The 15,719-nt window shown below is 38.3% G+C and overlaps 1 long non-coding RNA gene across 1 annotated transcript; it reads left to right on the forward strand.

Moving 5' to 3' along the window:
- The first annotated feature begins 5,813 nt into the window (after window positions 1–5,813).
- LOC144992317 (uncharacterized) lies at window positions 5,814–14,907 on the forward strand. The gene is made up of 2 exons (XR_013656187.1): window positions 5,814–11,445; window positions 11,517–14,907. It is a non-coding gene; the product is annotated as an uncharacterized LOC144992317 (long non-coding RNA).
- Window positions 14,908–15,719: the final 812 nt, after the last annotated feature.

The following is a 15,719-nucleotide window of genomic DNA, read 5'->3' on the forward strand; positions in this document are numbered from 1 at the left end:
ATAAATAATGGAGCATGCAGCAAAAAGACTGAGGAAATTTTGGATTTTCATCTTAAAAGTAGAGTTTAAATGACATTTTTGCACATTAAACTCAAATGCTCTTTATCAAAGTGAATAGTCTATGCTTCTATCTTCCTCTGCTCCTTTCTTACTTAGTTTACAGTAGAACAATTTCACCTACCATGCAACCTTTAGTAAGAACAGAAGCTGTTTGATAGCCTCCTCCTTTCAGAGTAGCCATGTAAACCTCACCCACTTTATTCTTAAATTTCTTTTCCCCACAACTAAGATCCTTTAAAGATGATTGAGACAAGAAGGAAAAAAAGGTTGAATAAAATGCCTCTGCATTTTTTAAATGAAAAAAAAGTATCATTTCCGTCTTTGCCTTCTTGAACATCAGCTGTAAAAGTGCTGGTCCCTTGCAGCTGCTGCTCTTTCTCTTTTAAAACATTTAAGATGGTGCATCACATATTTTCAAGTTAAAAATCCATAGGGAGGCTGGTCCATTGAAAAAAAAAAATCCAGAGTACAAAGTTTGTGGAGCTGCTCTAGAAGATATCCCAGATTTAATATTTGTTTTTGTTGATTATGCAGATCAGTTTTCAGAACTTATAAGCAAAATGCACAAAAACATCCAAATAAATGTTTTTTAGTCTTTTTTCCCCCTGAAAGATACAAAATGTATTAGATAGAAAACATGATAGACTAACACATATATATATATATAGATACATACATATATATATATATATATATATATATATATATATATATATATATATATATATATATATATATATATATATATATATATATATATATATATATATATATATATATATATATACACACACTTTTGGATACCAATCCCCTATTTGGAGGTTTTGTTTTTCTTTTTTTTTTGTTTAAGTCAGCAGTTTTAGTCTTTTTGTTAATTTCATGATATCTGGTTGTTTTACTGTTCTTATACTTGTTTGAGTGTTCTATTCTTATTCCTTAAGTGTTTTAAATGTTTGGTGTATTTTGTGGCAAATGGACCTTGAGTCTGTAATAAAGTTTATTAAACTATATATATATGTGCTAGTCATGTTTTCAATCTAATACATTTTGTATCTTTCAGGGGGAAAAAAGACTAAAATTGATATTTTAATGATACCGGAACATAGTTGAATCTTTTTGTCGACAGTGAAACACAAAATGTATTAAAATGTTGTTCTTTCACAATAAAGAGCTCCTCATTAAACATTTAGTGATTTATAAAGTTATCAGTAAAAAACAGGTATTTTCAATGATTTTATAGCCTCTTAATAATGAAAAGAAATATCTGCTTCTTTCACTTGAGCTATAATTTTAGGTCACTTTAAAATAGTTGGATTTTCTTTAAAAAACTCACAACATTGAGAAGTTTTTTTTAACAAGCTTCAAAGTCAAAATTGAATTTGTTACAAAATTAACAGTTTTAGGTGGTCTTTCAGCTTTCCCAATTTTGCCACATTTGCAGAAAGTTTCCAACTTTTGCTCTGATATTGTTTTGACTCAGAACTATAATTCTTATCTCTCTTCTAGACCTCATCATTATGCTGCCACCTCCATGTAAAATAGTTGCCATAGTTCTTAAAGTCTCCCTTTTTTTCCAACTAACATAGAAAACTAACAAGTTCTCAACAAATTGTTGAAAGACGTCTGACCTCATTTTCATGTCAAAACTTTGTGTTATAATATAAGTGAAACAAGGTAATGCGCAAAGAGAACAGCTTTGACATTTATAGAGCATTCATAGTCATTAATGATTGATTGTGCATACAATGATTATGAACTATAACAGTATTTAGATGGTAAATGGTGTAGACTTAAATAGGCTTTTCTACCTTCTTAGAAAGGCCAAATCACTTTACAGTCACAGTTCCATTCACTTATGCACTCACACATTCACACACCAACCTTTAGCCACCAGGAGCAATGTAGGGTTCAGTGTCTTGCCCAAGGACACACTGATCAGAGGTCAACCACTCCACCTATGCACCATAGCCACCCCACCTGGCTGACCCCAATCACAACAACTCACTTATACCTCACAGTCTACTGTAATAAATACGGAAATGTCCTTTTAATCAGTAAGTTGTAGTACTCAAAAATACAAGTAGAGGGGGCAATAGGCACACTGCAGTAGCAAGCCTTTTTCCTTGCTTAGCATGTTTTTATGTGCTGGTCAGGCATCATGCATCAGAGTGCAGAAACAGAGATCAGTCAGGTGAAATATGTCAAAGTCTTGTACACATATGACCCGGCTATATCCAGGTTAATTGCAGCTCTTGTTTGAAGCCAGACACAAATCTCCATGTCAGTTTGTTAAGCTCCTGAAGAAAGGCCAAGAAGAGAATTCTAGGTTTTGAATGAGGGGAATCCCCCTTCCAAACTTGAACCCTCTCTAATGTTGATAGAATAGCCAATCAGAAATAAGAAAAAATAACAGCTTATTGTAAGAAAGAAGACAATGTCACCATCCCAAAGTTGACCTCTGCACCAATGAAGTAAGAGGTCAACAAGGATTTCACAGAAAGTTTTATAAGAGGATTAAAGGTAAAAAGAAAAAAGGGACCAACTGAGAAGCAATAAGAGGTGAGGCATAAACTGATAAAATCCTTAGTTGTTCCTGCAGGAGGATACTGAGCGGGAATGTTGACTTAAGAGCTGTGAACACGGGGAGCGATTTTTCACACCGTGCCTAAAGCGAACGGAGTCAGATAATGACTGGTCTCTGCTTTCATCTTTGCTCCAGGTTGTTTAATTAGATCAAAAGCGGATAAATCAGTCTCGACTTTCAAATAAGCTTCCAAAAAAGGGTTGGAGGTAAAACTTCTTTGCACGCTGATCAGAAAGTGAAGCCTGTAAATTCACCAGGGATTCAGTTAAAATAGACGGGGTAAGTTCTTAGGCTCTGTCATAAATGGAAACATGAAGGTAAGCATTACAGTACTCATGAAATGCGGAAACTGTTTTAGTTTGAAAAAATAAAACAGTTTCTTGGGGACAGAGTATTACCTTAAACACAAAATGCATTTACGGTAATCTGTCTCTGTGACTTTACCCTGCACCATTTATGCCCGACTCTTTCATGAGTCTAATCCTCTGTAACTAATAGGCTGAAAGTGAGGATTATGCTTTTACCTGCAAGAGGCGCAGAAAAAAAAAGAGAAACAGGGAGAGATGACTGGATACGGAGGTAGCACTCTTTCTTTCTCCTGTAACCCACCTGTCATCATCCTCTGTTTGTGCCCTGTGAAACCTGAAAGCCAGAACGGTTGTATGGTGTGACTTTCTTGCTTGGTGATAAACCTTCGCCTTTCGCAGAGTGGCTTAGAGGAATGTTATGACGTAAGCTTTGAAGCAGTTTCTCCACACACCCAAAATGAAGCAGTTACATTCAGTTTGGGAGGACATTAATCTCTCATCTCTGATATTCGGTCCTCACAAGCGAGTTGCTCTGTGTTTTGTGAATGCATGACAGCTGTGATGTGGAGACAAGTCCCAAAAACAAATCCAAGATCTTCTGCAGCATTTTTTGGGAGACTAGACTCAGATGCCTTAAGCTAAATCCAAAAAAAGAAAAAAGGTTTAAGATTTTGAGTTATTCTATGAATTTGATGCACTCCGAGTTATCTGGTTCCTAAAAAAATTCACACAAAAAATGTATTTCTGAACATTGGATCAGACGAGGGACTTTTTGAACCTCCCAGAAAATATGTTTTCCCACCTTAGGCAAAAAATCCCCCAAATTATTAGAAAGAAATTGTGCCTTTGTTTTAAATTCAACACTGTGACGGGCGTCAGAACTGTAACGGTATGATTATAATTCCAAAACATATTTAGTGATCTTTATTTTCTAATGATCTTAGAAAATAAATCCTCGTACTCTCTTTTTCTTTTCAACAACTTGGGTTAGTTGAGTCTGCATCAGCGCTCATTTAGAAGGTGCCAAAAAGAAGCTAGGGAAGCTCTGCGTGTGTGACTGATGGGATACAATAGAACTAATCCTATTAAGAGGCTTCCAGGGTAAATATAGGCAGTGATCTTCCCTTGACTGTTTTGCTTTGTAAGCTTTCAAAATGCGATGTACAACGGGAACAATGTGATCCTCTTTCACTGGTGTGTTAAGCTGCATTGTTGGCGGCAGATTCTGAAGCGTTCTCCCTCTTAAGAGACTCCTGCAGGGCTTTGAATCAATACATCTACAAAGTAATCAATGTATGGTGAGTTTCACCCAGGTCAGGAGACAAGTCTTTAGATTTGTACTTGAAGGTTGTGCATGGTTTGATCAGAATTGTTTGATGTTAAATTACAAAAGAAAAGTTTTGTAATGTGGTTTGGTAAAAAGCTATTAGACCACAATTGCAGATTTCTTTGGTGCACCTGATGCTTCAGAGACTTTCTGTGAACTTTGTGGCATCATTCATTCATATAATCTCTCAGACTACTTACTTGAGGTTGTGTCAAAAAATCAAATAGGGTGTAGGACTGAGACCAAGCTAAAACATAATACTCACAAGCTATTGATAAGAATTGATAAGAATTAATCATTCAACTTGAACACACGCACTTTGCGGAAAAATTTAGATCTTGTTTATAAATTGAAGTCAGACTTGAGGTCTGGGCTGCATGTAACCAGCTTAACACTTGCTGTGCTGTAACTGAGCCATAAGTAGGACAGTATTAGATTCTGCTAGATGTGTCTCATTCGGTATATACAAAGGTGGACTGTGCTATTTCTCTGAGTTAAATGCCAGTACAGGTACCAGTCTGTCAGAAATCCTTTTTAATCCATCTGCACTGCAGTGTATGAACAGATTAGACAATTTAAACCATCAAAACCATAATGGCAGCATAAACTGCTTGTGTATGGGAACATGTGTCTTGTGACCACCTGCCTCTGCACATCAGAAGACCCTTGTCTGAGCCCTTTTCTGGTTCATTCTATCATTTTTTCAGTAACAGAAAGCAAAAGAATGAAAATAATTAAGGGGGAACTGAAAGGGTCTGCATCATATCTATCTCAGACTGTCAATTTTTAGTCAAAAACAACAGCAAAGAAATGCCAGACTTTCTCCGCGAAAACGTTTTTTGTATTATCTTCTGGAAGGTCAATGAAACTTATCTTTGTTCTCCATCCAAATCGAGCTCGAGCTTGCAGTGAGTGTTCCAAAGATAATACGCAAAGTTTTACATTTTGTTTAACGGCAAGACATTCTTTTAACAACCTATTCCAGCAGTTCCATCATTAAAACTAAATAAACCGGATAACCCAGAAAGAGTGTTATGTTGTACAGGTTTGACGACAGATATTTTGTTGTTCACCTTTCGGCATATCCCTTCAACGGTCGCCACAGCGACTCAGCTTTCACGGATTTGCACAGGTGGTCTGGCAAAGAGTTTTATGTTGAAAGCTCTTCCTGACACAACCTTGTTTTTATCCGGGCTGGGGACTGGCAGAGGGGGACTCAGACTTGGGCCCCCTTGTGGTTAGGCAGTAGCATGAAGGGCTTACCCAAGGACCCACAGTAGATAAAGCTCATTTAAATCTAAAAAAACAATTAAAATGCATAGTTCCCAGTTAGTGTCAATACCTTTTGGTGTGAAATGGCATTTCAATGCACATAAAATACAGAAAAGGAGGAGCTTCTTTAATGCATCTTGAACTTGTCCTTTGACTCTTGTCTGCAGGAATATTGAAACATTCTTAACTGATTATGACAGTTCTTTGAGAATGACACAAACATGATGCTTGCTTGCAGCAAAAATAGACTCTCAATTTTTTTGTTGACATCTTGACGTAACTTCAGTTCCCCTTCCTTTTTCTTGATGCTATCTGTATTTATCTCCAAATGGTAATTCTGCAAACCTTTGAACACACCCTTACAAGTCACAATCAGTCATTATTTCCCTTTTTATCCTCTAAAACTACCCTCGTGCGTGCACACTGTTTACGCCTGAATCATGCAGCAGCAGTGTCACTTCAGATCAAAGCCGAAAACCATTGAAGATCTGCAGTTCTGGAGCCCGTGGCGAAGTAACCTCCTCCGAGAAAGGCAACTTCCTGCTGAGGACAGTGAGAGCAGAGCAGCACAGCGTGGTCAAGCAGACGATCCAACTCCGTTCTTCCAGCTGACAGAACCACTGAGGCTCTCCTGACTGCTCGCTGCATTGAAGCATTTTGTTTCCACAAAAATACAAATGCGTGACATGTCGGATATGCATAAGAGGAAAGCTGTCCTCCACATACATGCATGTTTAGTTAAGAGTGCATTATAGAGGAGAATAAAACAATGCTTTTGGAATAACATGAAATATTTACATTCAGCCGTGTCTGAAGGGACTTAAATGGCTTCGGAGAGCCTTTTAGATGTTGTTAACAAGGCAATTTGTCATGAGAAAAATAGAAGAAAGTAAAGTTTCAAATGTTCTCTGTCATTTCCAATTAGATTGTGTGCTGTCAAATCTCTCATCTCAGACAAAGAGGCGAACTGCGTTTTGCCACATTTCACACTTTCTGAATTTGACAAAGGACCTGTGGTCGGCAAGGTTATTAATGAAACAGTTTCTATGCTTGTTTCCTGCACTGAAACAAACCCACATGGTTTAAAAACAAGATTTAAAGTCAAGACTTCTGAAGGAGATCTTTTGTTGAAGCTCTGTTTTGAATTATTTTTCCCTCTCAGACTTTGCACCTCCCTGCAGCTAAATGTTCTACCAGGCTGTGGTCTCCTGCCTCCTAAAATGAAACCCTATCCATCTCTCACTTATGGACCTTTAGCATATACCCACAGTCAGACCCCCCACCCCCCGCTTCAGCAAATCACAGCCGCCCCCCACAGTTAGTGGATTTTAGCCAAGCTGCCACTTAATTTTAAAATACAAGTAAAATCATCCAAAGCCATGAATATATATGAGTTAGAAACACAAGGAACTTAGACTGTCTGCCAGGCAGGGGTTCAAATCCAAGGCTCGACAGTCAATGTGCCCATCAAGCAAGACCCAAAAGTGCCCTTGTGGGCAACATGAAAGTTGTTTTGCCAAATGAATAAATGTAAATGCACAAACCAAGTATATACAAATAGTGTGAATTGTGCCTCTCACAGTGTAGAAAAAACAAACAGACATCACCAGAGAAAGTAGCTGCATGCCTCCAATGACTGCAGATTCAAAAAAACACTTTAATTTGTTGCTTTCTGAGAGTCTTTCAAAGTTTTTTTTTGTACAGCAGCTTTTTTTTGCTAGCTTTCACATTGATCTTGTGTTTTATAAAGAATTTGCTTTTATACATAAAGAAGACTAGTGGAAGAACAACATCTAAAGATGGCACTGAACACTACCGTTTGCCTGCCCCCTCCTGTCCTGCTTAATCACAAATCCTGATGGTTTGTGGATCTATGATGCTTTGTTCACACCGCCCTCTGCAACGCACATTCAAGCGACCACTTCCAATGAGAAGTCTATGTAAATCCGTATATGCACGTTTCAGGCTTTCACGTTCAAAACTCTCACGTTCAATGTGCAATGAACAATTTAACTCCACATACGTGCAATAATTCTTCATCTGAAAAGGTTAGGACACTGCAATATTCATATTTGTTTATATTTATATTTTATACTTTGTGCTTTTTGTTATCAAATTTTATTCTCTTCTTAAATTTTCTCTTGCTCTATATTCACCCTGACCTGAGAGATGCCAAAGAAAAATTCCGATGTGCTGGATGTGCAAACGGCAATAAACCTTGAACCTTTAACCTCGTTCACGCATTTCTACCAATTTTTGTGCACGTTTCTATGATCATTTTTGGGCTCTACGTACAAAAGGTACAGCCATTGAATGAGCGTTGCAAGTTGAACCAGGTCAAACTTTGACCAATCAGGGACTCAGGTCTAGTAGTGACATATGTATGTATATGTGTATTTGATTTGAATCAGAGTGGGACTTGTGTTTTTTGTGGATCTTTGTGTGTGTGTGTGTATGTCTATGTGTGCAGTCTCCATTGCAGCTTGGCCCTGTTTTGTTGTGTGTTTCACTTTAGTGTTGTGTTTTGGTATTTTGTAGTTTTTATGGTTTTGTGCCCACTCTGTTTAGTCTTTTGGTTTGTAGTTATGTTATGTGAAGCTGTAGGGATGAACTGCCATTTTCTTTAGTACTTGTTTTCTCCTGTTTTTGTTAGGTCAGGGAGGTTAGTGTTTGTCTTTGTTTTCCCTTTTCCTTTGTACAGGTAAGAAAACAAGATTTCAGTTAGGTGAGGTTTTTGTTTGCTATTTTGGCCTTCGTTCCCTCTGAAGCCTTTTTGCTTAACTTTTAGTTCTTGTTGGTTGTTTATTTATTTGTAAATAAATGTGTTATATTTTGTAAGGAGACATTCGTTTGGTGTTTTTGTTCATTTAAATTCGGTAGCCAAAACTATTTACTTTTATGTTATGCCCCCCAGGTACCCCTAGACTCAGATGGGGGCATAACACCCACAATGTGATGGCCTCATATGTGGACGCCAGGTTTCAAGAGGTTAATTCACGGAAGTGCCAATCGTTTGAACATTGATCATGGAGGAAATATTAATAATTGTGGATTGTGCCAGACCAGAACGCTATGACACCAAGGCTTTCATTTATCAGAATACAGCTGTGATAGAAAAAGCCTGGAGCAAGATTTGGGAGATTTGCACTGCTTTGATATTTCTCACCAAGTCTCTTGCAACTGTAGGTAGCAGACCTGCGCTACTAAACAATAGAAAAAGAAAAAGATGTCCATCCCTGCTTGTCGAGTGTGAACACCGTGGGCTGGATATTCAGCACGTTATTGAACACTTGTCACATGTTTGGTATGAACATAGCATTAGTCTGTCTGTGTGTGGCCCTGAGGTCAAGACCATACCCTGCCATTGCCCTGAAGAAGCTTGGATATGCTCCAGCAATCTCTGGAACCTGCACAGGACAAAGCGAGAACTGGACAGATAGATGTTTTTTCTAATTTAATAGTGGATGTCAGTCTGTGTTTTAGCAATAGTCTATTCTAACATTAATGATTTACAGGACAATCTGTTTTTCATTCAGACAAAAAAGACACTGAATGTCATATTGTTCTAGAGCTTCTGTGCATCACTTCCTCGGAATATAAATCAGTGAAGCTGTAATCGAACACACACATGATGCTAGACCATAAAACTCTATGATGAAGCTCTGCTGCTAAATCAAAAAAAGTTATGGAGCGCTGAGACCAGATGAGGCCTGGTCTATTGGTTTCCAATGCTGTGGAACAAAGCTTTACGATCTAGTTTATGGTCTTTTCTGCTTGAGTTAGTTGAGAGGAGCCACCTGTGTTCTGACAGGTGAGTTCAAGCAGCTCTTGGAGCAGAAATTAACAGACACATTCAGACAATCTGGCTTTGTGTCCCTTTTGACTTCATGGCAGCTTAGGCATCCCTCGAACCAAAACAAAGCATTTTCATTCCAATTTTTTTTTCCAGGCCCACCAATGGTCTTCAAAAGCCCTCAATGGTCACAGACATTCTTCAAGCCACAAGCAGGTTCCACAATTCCCTCCGACTGATTCTATCACAAAAGATGCATGTAAAGTTAAAGAGACTGTGTGCTTTGTGGTGACAATGACCTCAAATTTGCCGGTACCTAAATAAACCTGATAAATTAATAATTTGTAGTGTGGTTTTTGTAGCAACGAATCGCACTTTCTGATAGTTTAAATGAGGATGGGTACATGTGAGTGCTTCTGTAAGAACATAATTATGCCCAGAAAAGCAAATCTCAAGAGACTTCAGGAATCTGTGAGAGCCACCAAAGCACCTCCTGTGCCTCTCCTCAAACTGCGATCTTTGATTTTCTATCAAGCAGCTCAGTTGGTGAAGCAAACAAAAGAGCACCTGCACACAATAGCAACTCTGTTTGACCTGGTTTGACAGTGTGACAGGTATTTCATGGCTGATGTGAAAGATGGCCAGAAAAGAGACACATTTGTGCTCGCCGTGACCTCATTTCAGAGTTTATCAGTGTCTGTAAACAGCCAGCAATGGGAACTGTAAATGCATCTGTGTCCCATACAACCAATGCTGACATTTCCTGTCTCAGGTGAGGGTCATATTTGGAGATTACCTTTTCTCTTTTTTTCCCCTCTCTGAACACAAGAAGTCCTTGTGCAGACTGAACAAGTGACAGAATGATTGCATTTTGTCTTGGCTTTGCAGAGCTTTGCTTTCACTGATGATGCCTTCAGGGGTTCACATTTGTGGAGGACAAGTCTTGCTGTTAAGACTGGGCTTGACCATCATCAGTGCTATAAGCTGACATGATGCTGGTGTTGATACGTTTGTACAAAAATCTCCTTTGTAAAGATTGAAAAAAGCACCTTGAAACAAAAACATGTGAGGTGTCTGAGAAAGTGGCAGAGTAACAACAAAGAGGTTATTATATTTTATTATTATTATTTATTATTTTTATTTTAGCTGTACCAACACAAAATTCATGACAAAAAGAGCAAGAAAAGGAAAAACGCAGAAGGGAAAGAATCCGTGGCTTGAGTTTATTTAATTGGGGTTTTTGAATATGTTCAGGTTTTATTCAGCCATTACCAGAGCTGTTTATATCTGTTGTTTTGGCCACTTTCAGATTATTTTTTTGTCTATAATCCGAGTTTCTGTCCTCCAGGAAGTCCCTGTTGGCTCACGTTGATCGTTTGCAATGTTTGGTTGGCAGATTTTGTGTAGCCCGCTTTCAAGTGGTAGGAGGGAGGACTTCCAACAAGCTCACTCCTGATTGGTGAGAGTGGTTACAATGAAATGTTGTCTCAGACCAACATCCGTATTATGAAATAATGATGAGTGAATTGACTTAATTTGGTTGGAGCTGGAAGTAAACTATCTTCTATGGGTGAAGTCACACTTGCTCAGTTCAGTTCCCTTCTACAGTCAATGAACCCACCATCAGTTTCTGGGATAGGCTCCAGCCTCCCTGTGACCCTGCACAGGATCTCTGACTGCACATACACATAGAAAATGCCTTATTTCCAGCTCCAAGATAATGGAGCCAATTTATTCAGTATTTGAACACTGCCATATGGAGCCAGACAAGGGTAGTAATCAGTGAATGGTCCAAATCGGTCAGTCAATGTTTCTATGGCAACTATTGTCGTCAGTTAGGAGTGAGCTTGTTGGAAGGCTACACCCCTTCCACTGAAAGCAAACTTAGAAGAATCTGTCAAACATTTTGAACGTTTAAGGTGGGGGGCCGCTGGCACCACATGCTTTTATGAAAGCAAATGATTGGCCAGTTTAAAATTGACAGGATTTTAGCTTCTTGGAGCCAACAGGTACTTACCATTAGGAAGACACGGGGGAGGGATTGCTTTGTCCAGTCAATGTACAGAACAAAGCTGGAATTGAAGTTTTACATGGATGAATGGTAACACAATGTCTTCTTTTGTCTTTTACTTTGATTCTTTTATTCTCTGAATCTCATATTTATTTCGATAGCAATGTTTCCTCCATGGCCCTGCGACAGACTGGTGAAATGTCCAGGATGTCCCCTGCCTTCGCCCCCTAGTGACCGTGATATGCTCCTGCAGCCCCGTGACGCCGAAAGGGACAAAACGGCAGAAGATGAATGAATAAATGTTTTCTCCATTCCTGGCATTTCTGGTGGCTTTGCTTTCTGTTTTGTTTCAGGATGTTGGTCCTGTATCAGGAAACAGCATTAGTGCTTCAGTCGGAGAACTCCAGAACTTTGCTTCTTTATCGCCCTAAAGCTGGATCGCTTCTTTCTTGTTGTCAACCTTGGTTTGTGTCTTTCCTAAAACCACAAATGAAAGAGTTTCACCCATAAAACAAAAGTTCTGTTTAGATGCTGTGTTTGCTGTGTGAATATGAGTGAGTAGATCAGTGGCAGAGCGGGGTGTGAGATGAAATCAGACTCAGCTGGTACCTGAGGCAAATTTGTTTTATTTTTCTTTCTTCCCTCTAACTCATTCCTCATTCTTTAAAGACTCACACCAAAGAAAATTGTATATTTGGTGTTTTTTAAATGTTATTGTGGCAAATAAAAAAATTAAGATTAAAACTGCATTTATGAGTATTTCTTTATTCAAATCATGAAGAACCAGGAGCAAAAAAAAGATTGAAGTTGTTACCTAGAAGCTACAATTGATGGACCATAAGCCCCCTGCTCTGTTCCATTCTGATGCATCCACTTATAGACAAATAGATCCTTTTACGTCTTTGTTTTCCCCGTCTGTGCTGACATCTGGCTCAAAACTGTACGGCTAAATAGCTCCAATATTGCTCGCCATTTTTGTTGCACCGCTAAGTGGGGGGTTTGAGGGGTTGCAAGATAGAGGGTGTAAACAAAGGGATGATGGGAAATTAAAACGGGCTCACTCCGTGCCAACAGTCTTGCCCATAGCTCAAAGGCAAATTTGATGAACTCCTGCTACTCTGCAGAAACTTTTTTTTTTTCAATTTTGGGTAAAAATTGCATAAATAAAAGACACATTTACAATAGATCAAAAGGTGATTGGACTGGGACTTTCAATCTGGTTAGAACACTGAGCACTTCAGCAGTTCAGTTTACAAGTTCAATGGTTTTTCTGTTAGAAGGAGGCACTAACTCCGATGGTCAGTTCAGCTCGGTCACCACTCTTCCTGCTATTGTTTGTTTTGGCCAAAGTCTCAGCTCTTTTTAGTTTATTTTGAATATCTTTTTTTGGGGGATTTTACTTTTTCTTTTTCTTTCCAGGAAACAGATCAGATGGCAAATAAATGTTGGTCTGAACCATTCATGCTGGTGTCTCACTTTGTACGAGTTAAGGTCACTCTGTTTCACTTAACATTTTGGAAAGTGTTGCTTCTGAGGAGGTAAGAAGGTAAGAAGAAGAGGCAAGAAGAAGAAAGAGGTAAATAGGAGTTTCTTGTGTTGTTGTTGATGAGTTTTCCACATTTTTCTTTAACGGACTCCTTCATTCATTGATGTTTCCTGATTTACACTAAAAATTCAAGTTATTTTTACATTTTAAAATTGTTGGTATAAATTGTGCACGCTGTATTGATGGACACCTCCATTTAGTAGCACAGGTCGTGTTGTCCAGCAGCCGTCTCTTGATCGTTTTCAAGTTCTAATGGTGTGTACATGTAAACCTGAAGGGATGAAATGATTTCATTGCCCTGCTGATGATCAGTTAAAGTGCCAACTCCTTTAAAGCCATATGAAGTATAAAGATACTTAGTATCGCCGATATATTTCACATATTGTTCCGCTTTTTGTCAATTCTTGGCTAATGAAGTCTCATGAACATTTTTAAAAGATAATGGAGCTGCATCCTGTGTAACTCTATAAATTTTGTTATAAAAGTTTTAAAATTTTGAAAAAAAATCACAGTTTCCGATCTATACACGATCAGTCATTTCCAGCCTGCTCCAAAGGGGACCGGGAAATAAAAGATCCTAAACTCTGCTCAGCTGCCAGTCCAAAAAAGGAGATGATCCTCTCAGGGTTCCTGCTGACTGGAGGAGCTTTAGAGGGCAACACGGTGCACTTCTGACACGATGACCCATTTGTCTGCAGGACTCATTAAAGTTGATGGTGGATTTGCACGGTGACGACGAGTGAGGATTCCTGCTTTCATAACCCAGAAGACCAAGCTCGACTGTTGATGTTTTTTTTAACCTGTAGACCTACAAGTACTCGCTCAGGGATTTGTTTGCTGTAGCAACAAAACTCATAAACATTTCGTCTGAACTATTCCTAATCAACCAAAACAGGTTTTTACAGAAAAGTGTTTGTCCTTTAGAGTGTGATATATGGTGGGTTTTTACTTTAATGCGTCCATGTCTTATACAAAACAATTCTAGATTACTCTGTTCATGCTTTTTAAAGTTGTTTATAAAGGAAATATTTCCACTGGTGTTTCACTTTTTGGAATCAATGCCAGTTTAGAGAAAGTGCTGATGTAAATTCAGCTGCCTGCAGATTCTGAACACAGTCCACAATGCAGCTTTCTCTACAGTCTGTCTTAAAAAAAAAAAAAAAACTCCAAACTGTTACAAACTACATCAAACCCACTTCAGCAAGTGTTTTGTACAGTGCAGTTTACAGTAAAAGAGTCCTAACTACATCAAGTTCCTGGTTAATCTCTGTGATGACCCCTGCCTTCCTGCTTCGTCATTGGCTTTGATATGACAGCTCTCTGCAGCCCAGCACTATAATCTGATGGCCTTTTTGTAATGTGCCATTCATCCATAATCTTCCTGGGCTTCCACAGCTTTGCAATGCTGCTTTACTTAAAAGAAGGATTTTGCTCTTATCTCACTCTGTCCCTCTCTTTTCCTGCAGCGTTTTGTGGATAATATGATGAATGAGGCATTATCAGGCCACAGAGGTAAAACAGATTAAAGCGACATCTAAAGCAGAAAAATGATCCTCCTCATTTGCAAAGGCTGTATTAAGTGATGACAGATAAGTCACAGGTTGCCTAAAAAAAGGAAAAGGTGTTACGCAATAATGTAAGAAGAATTTTGCCGGAATTTACCTCAAATAAAATCAATGAGTTTTAGCCGACAACTGTATTTTGAGAGCAATGTACAGCAAAGTTTTAAACACAGAAGCACTGATAAAGAGTTGCTTCAATCTAAAAGAAAAAAAAAGGTTCTGGGAAACCAACATTTCAGACTTAAAGGTTTTGTAGGATTTAATTAAAAGAAACAAGCTTAAAAAAGAAATCAGGAAAAGCTAGTTTAATAAAAGCCAATTCAATGTATAATGTTGATGAAATGTCAAGCAAAACACTGTTTGTCAGTCACTGATTCTGTAAACTGTTCCACTTAGAAAGATGAAAGAGGTCTGTAATGTAAGGACACTTCCACTGTGTTGAAATGGAAAATTGAAAAATAGAATTCAGGAAATCTCATTTTATTTAAGCTCTCTACGTTTTGATCCAAAAGTAGAAAGTCTTTAAAAATGTGCCAAAGTTAAGCTACTTCAAAAAGAACACCACAGCAGACAGTTCTCCCATGGTTGACCAGGACAATCTCATTTTCTCCTAAGGAGTGCAACAGCATCAACCCCCCTAACATTGCTGGGGCGTCCTGGTCACCTCCGCTCCCTTGCTTCCTCCCCCTCTAAAGGCATTGCTTGAACAGGCAGTGGCAGTTTTGTATGGGAGGGGGGAGTCTGCTTGAATAGGGGAGTACTGAGGCATTTGCTCTGTGTTGTATTAGGGCTTTTGAATTCTTTGTGGTCTGCAAGGTGACCCCAGGAGCTGGTGGGGTAATGGGGGCAGCACTTCATACCGGTGACATTTCTCTTGCATAAACATAGTTTTGAAAAAACACATCTCATATACAATTCTTGAAAAAAACACTTTGTGTGGTCATTGAAGTGAGAAAATACACATTTTACTTGTTTTTTTTACACATTTGCATTTCTTACCTTTCATCACACATTTCATTAGTGGTCTTGACAAGTCTTGTACAAGTTTAACAGAGAATCATCATCTCAACTAACTTTTTTATTTTTTATTTACTGTGATTAGTTCAACTGGGTTAAATGTGTTTAAACTGGCTTTATAAATAACCATAATTTATCATTGCCCTACAAATCTTTTGTAGTGAATTTGTTTTACATTGGTAAAACAAAATGTTTAAGTTGTGACTACTAACTATTATTTTTTAATAAGTAAAAATTAG

Source organism: Oryzias latipes, chromosome 5 (genome assembly GCF_053564925.1).
Source record: "Oryzias latipes strain Hd-rR chromosome 5, Olatipes_Hd-rR_3.1".
NCBI classification, from domain to species: Eukaryota; Metazoa; Chordata; class Actinopteri; order Beloniformes; family Adrianichthyidae; genus Oryzias; species Oryzias latipes.